Source organism: Euphorbia lathyris, chromosome 7 (assembly GCF_963576675.1).
Source record: "Euphorbia lathyris chromosome 7, ddEupLath1.1, whole genome shotgun sequence".
NCBI classification, from domain to species: Eukaryota; Viridiplantae; Streptophyta; class Magnoliopsida; order Malpighiales; family Euphorbiaceae; genus Euphorbia; species Euphorbia lathyris.
The window spans coordinates 78886417-78892681 of NC_088916.1; positions in this window are offsets into that span (position 1 = coordinate 78886417).

A 6265-nucleotide genomic window follows, 5' to 3' on the forward strand; every position below is an offset into this window, starting at 1 on the left:
ATATACATTATTTACATAATTATTCCTATATAGAGGTATAGTTTCTAAAGGTGGGACTTGGATTATGTATAACAATTAACATTTGGGAGGTTATTCTTATTTATAACCGGCCCAAGTTGGGACCGAATTTTTTTATAACAAATTGGAGGTTATTCTTATATAGAGTATTCCTATATAGAGGTTTTACTGTACTATTCTTGGAGCCTAAATTGGTACTTCTCCAAAAACATTAGGCCTATTTTGATACCTTATCCTTTTTTTTAAAGGAAGTGCAAATATTAAATGCTGTCTTTATAAGTTTATATTTTCAAGTAACTGATACTAGACCTGTAGACGTTAGAAAGCCAACCACTAAGTATTCAATGGAAAAATTTAGAGAGTTCAGAGGTGTTTGGATGTTCCTTTTCATGCTCGTGCTTGCCTTTTCATTTTAATAGGGAGAGTTTTAGATAATTGGTTAGTGACATCTTATTTTCCTTTTACACCTGAAAAGTAGTCTTTGACAAAAGCAGGAAATCCTTGCTTTTTGGAAAAGCATATTTTTCAAACAGCAACAACAAACAGCAGGTAAAACAAACGAACCTTTAGTCTGTTGTTCTTCTTGCTTGTTCCTCTTCCTCTTCTAATATATATTTTGAGTTTTTCACTTATTGTTTTATCTTTATCCATATGATACGACTACTAACCTAAATACTATTCTCTAATTCAAACGACAATGTGTGAAAATCTAAATTCTAATCCCTCAAATCAAACCATCAATCCTCATTCCAATATCAGTTTGTGGGTTTCAAATTAAACCATTAAACGATAGAGAGTTTGTTGTTGGTGCCGCTTCCTCTCCTCTGTTGGTTTCAATTTTTTGTTTTTTTTTGTGTGCTACGTAAAGAATGAACCTGATACTTCATTTTTGAAACCATTATAAATGGTTTATTACTTTTGAGATATTTTGGCTTTTATATGCCATTGGGTATACACTACTTCTTTAATGACGTCAGCCTTTTTTAACTTTGATATATCTTCCTCGATCGCCTTTTGACTCCCAGGTCTATGGTTTCGTTTCTGATGTGCTACTGGCTTTACATCTTCATCTATGTTTAACTTACGTGTTATAACATCCGGAAGTACTGATGCGCCCCGAGCTGACGCTTAAAGGCTCACTAAGGGATGAGTGTATCCCGTCGTTATCAAGTAATAATCTGGACAAGTTCATGTATTGAATCCACGAGATTTATACCGCAAGTACCAAACTGCTAGGTTTCAAATGTTATTTAGGCGATGGAAAAGTAGATTGAGGGTTTTGTTCTAAGTTATTCTACTCTTAAATTGATCCAAAACAAATCATAAACCCCTAGAATGATGTACAATAACACAAAATTCAATATGATGAGCAATCTAATTAATAACCTAATTTGAATTTGCATAAACTTAAGACAATTAAATTGACTTATCCTTCTAAGGTCCCTAACACGCAATTCATTTGTTACAGACTGTAACTAGCTCTAATGTTTAAGAAATTGGATCCTTTTATTGTGATGTTGTCAATATCTACAGCCGAATTTAGACTCGTAATATGAACCAAGTATATGTTTGGACTTTTGAATGATTTAATTCAATTAAACAGAAGCATAAACAGGCAGATAAAACCTCAATTGGAATCAATACTGAAATTATACCGATACAATCAACTAAGAAATCATAGTAAAAATCTCAAAGCTAACAGAGACTAAGAGGGTAGAAATCCCTTTTTGGAACCCGTCGACTCAATCCGTCTTTTTGAGATTGGAGGAGGAGACTTGAGAATCCTTGAAGAGGAGATGGAAGAAGCTTCATGGTGCTTTAGTGGCAGATGGAGGAATGGAGGATGAATTCTCAAGGGTTACAAAGCTTTTGCAATTGAAAGTGGATGATCTACAAGATTGAAATACAAGCCTTTATATAGGCCAAAATAAACCTAAAATGCCTAAGTTAACGTTACAAATTCAAATCGGATTACACCGGTTGAAAATCCCTATAATAAGGAGGTGGAATCATTATTTAAAGACTGATTCACATGTCTAGATCGCCAAGCTGGACCTTGATGCGCCTCCACAAGAAGGCTCACTAAGTGTATAAAATCTGGATAAGTCTAGGTATCAAATCCACATGATTTATTCCTGCAAGTATCGAGCTACTTGGTCTCAGGTGTTATCTAGGCTATGGGGGGTTTGAATTGGTTTTGATTAAGTTAACCTACTCCTAATTAAGTTACTCCTACTCCTATCTAAATTATTCTACTCCTAGGTGATCTTTTACCAATGTAATTACCCGAAGGGACATGAGGTGATACGATAATAATGAAAATAGATTATTTAGACAACGGAATTAAAACCTAATCTAAGTCACTTGTGTCTGAGGCGATTAACCCTACCTATCCTCCTGAGGTACCTAGTTCGTGATTCCCTTGTAAGGTCGAAACTAGCTCTAAGGCTCAGCAATTTGGGCTTAATCTTCTATAGGGTCGCCAATCCTATAGGCACTGACTAGGTCAGATTCAGCTCGCAATATGTGCCAGCTTAATTTTGGGATTATCGAATGAGTTAAACCAATCAGACAAAGCGTAAGACAAAGAATTAAGCAATAGAACAATTGAATAAACAAAACTATAATATATATTAAAGATGGGAAGTATTGTCACGAAGATACAATGAGCCTAGGATTCATAACATGGATCAGAGGCTATACAGAATATAAAAGAAGAAAAATCCCTTTCAGGGAACCTGTCTACCAATGCAGGCGTCTTCCTATGACTTACGGATGGAACTTGAGCAATCCTCGGTGAACGGAGCTTCGGAGGTGTCTTCAATGGAGTTTTGAAGGAGATGGAGGAGGTGGATAGAATTTCTCAAGGTGTAAGCTAAGAAAATTACAAAGATAAAAGATATAAATAATTCCTAACAAATGGAAGTATTTATAATGAAAAACTAAAACCTATTCCTAGTGAAAAATTAATTAATAAAACTCATTCCTAATAAAAGACTAATTAATAAAAAGCTCTCATAACAAAAGACTAATTAACAAAGAGCTATTCTAATGGAAAAATAACTCTCAAATTATTATCTAATAAAAACTAATTTATCTTTGGGAATAAAAAAATATAATTATTTAAATACAAAAAGCTCAAAAATAATCCCTAAAAATCTGCCAAAATATTCTGCATGATTTTTATTTGAATTTGATGCGCCGAGTGGGTCTCTGATTCTGATCCTTAAAAATCTCCACCTTTATCTCTAAAAATCTGCACATAATCTCATAAAATATTATTTAGATAATTCACCCAAAATTAATTAATTATCCTACCAAAAATCCTTTTTAATTACCAAGTCAAATTTGATTTATTTTTTATAGGTTAATTTCTTAACTTTGGGTACAGATAAAGCTCAAAATAACATATAAAGATTAATTTATTAAAAGTGACAAAATACTTAACAAAAGTTAGGAATATTTAATAAAAAACTAAAAAGTAATTTAAAAACCTAAAATTGACAAAACAATAATAAATTGCTATTAAAGTAAATAAAAAGAAAATAAAAGATACAAAATAGTCCCTAAGACCGTACTAAAAGATAGGTTTTTTTTGACCCCTATCAAACCCCAGGAGTCTCGACTGCGATTTTTTTTCTTTCCATGTCTTGAACGATATTGCCCCTTCTGTTTTTGACCTACAACATCACACTAAAACTCCAAAAACATTAGTTCTAAGGCTAAATTGATTCACCAAACTTAGGCCTTAAGTATCGAATTAATTTATAGTGACATTTGGTGAATCAATTAGCCCAAAAGATTAAAGGTAAGTTTAAGTGAGTGCTTAACTTGACATTATTTTATTCAAAATGACATAAAAACTGCATAAAAGAGAACTAAAAACTAAATAGTTGATAAAAGTGAAATAAAGTATGGAAAATTGACATCAATTTATTGGAATTAACATAAAAGTACCCTAAAAACCATACTAGGGGATTTTCATCCCTATCACTTACCCCGATCAAAATCTCATTTTCCCAGGGTAAACTACACCAATGGTACCTGGACTTTACATAGTTTACACTTTGGTACCTAGATTACATTTTGTCCCAAAAATATATCTGAAGTAACGATGACCGGACAATTTAGTATATTTTTATCGGTTATGACCGGTCAATGCGAGTTTCATGAGTTAATTACATTAATGGTACCCGAACTTTATCATAATTCACACTTCGGTACCTGAATTTTATTTTATCCTAAAAACATAACACAAGTAAAGGTGACTGAAAGGTTTAGTTCATTTGATCGGTTAGTGATCGGGTAACATGAACTAAACATTGGGACTCACCATACACTCAATTAACATAAAATTATAATATTGCCATTTATGAGCTAAATGACAGTATTATAATTTCATGTTAATTGAGTGTATGATTGGTCTCAATTTTTAATTTAAAATAGTTAAACTCGGGTTGATCACTGATCGGTCAAATATACTAAAATATTGAGTCATCTTTACTTGAAGTGTATGTTTTGGACAAAATGGAATCTAGGTTCCAAAATGTAAATTCGGGTAAAGTTCAGGTACCATCAGTGTAATTTACTCGTCAAAATCGTATTGACCGGCCATTAACCGGTAAAATATACTTAATTGTCCGGTCATCGTTACTTCGAGTATATTTTTGAGACAAAATATAATCTAGGTACCAAAGTGTGAATTAGGGTAAAGTTCAGGTACCATTGGTGTAATTTACTCTATTTTCCCATGCAGAGACGATTTCACACTCTACCAATACTTTAAAAATGACGTATTTCACTTCGAGTTTCAACCCTTTAGCAACTTTTACTTTTTTAGTTGCGGTCATCACAATTAGCTCTGGCTCCCCGATAATTGTTGTAGTTGTATCATCTTCATCATCATCTTCTTCTTCTTTTTCTTCTTTCCCTTGAGGGCGCATCGACGGAGAGGCAAAGTAAGTTTCTTGTGCTATCTTTTGGTTTCCTCTCACCATAACTCTGCCCTTGCTGGTGGGGATATGAATTGCTAGATGCCTGATGGAGATTAACGCCTCAGTTTCAGAAAGAAATGGTCTACCTAGGATAATATTATATGCCAACTGTCCATCCATAATGGAAAACTCCAGATCTCCTTTCTAGGCCCGATCATCATCCTATATCTCACACTCTAATACCACTTGGCCTTTGGTTTGTACCATATGCCATGTCATTCCTAATATGTCTATGAATGTCCGCTCGATTCGTATCGAATCTACCTTCAGTTTGGTGAATGCTCCTTACCTGATGACATTACATGAATTTCTAGTATCGATCATCACATGTTTCATATCCCATCCTTTAATGGTCATAACTACCACCAAAGCATCCATATGCGGAGAAATAACTTTCTCGGATGCAGCGAATAAATGATTAAATGCGTCATATATCTTGACATTATCATCCCGTGAAGAGGACGTTCTGGATCTTTTATTTGTGGGTTCGTATCTTGGTCCGCCAACTATGATATTTATTATGATTAAGTGCATCATGTATCTTGACATTATCATCCCGTGGAGAGGATGTTCTGGATCTTTTATTTGTGGGTTCGTATCCTGGTCCGTTAGCTATGACATTTATTACTCCTTTCGATTTCTACTTTTTCTACACGCGATTGTTGGGGGAATACATCCAGCAAACTTAGCACAAAATTCTCATAGCTATGACATTTATTACTCCTTTTGATTCCTATGACATTTGCTGGGTTTGTACCATATGCCATGTCATTCCTAATATGTCTATGAATGTCTGCTCGATTCGTATCGAATCTACCTTCAGTTTGGTGAATGCTCCTTACCTGATGACATTACATGAATTTCTAGTATCGATCATCACACGTTTCATATCCCATCCTTTAATGGTCATAACTACCACCAAAGCATCCATATGCAGAGAAATAACTTTCTCGGATGCAGCGAATAAATGATTAAATGCTTCATATATCTTGACATTATCATCCCGTGAAGAGGATGTTCTGGATCTTTTATTTGTGGGTTCGTATCTTGGTCCGCCAACTATGATATTTATTATGATTAAGTGCATCATGTATCTTGACATTATCATCCCGTGGAGAGGATGTTCTGGATCTTTTATTTGTGGGTTCGTATCCTGGTCCGTTAGCTATGACATTTATTACTCCTTTCGATTTCTACTTTTTCTACACGCGATTGTTGGGGGAATACATCCAGCAAACTTAGCACAAAATTCT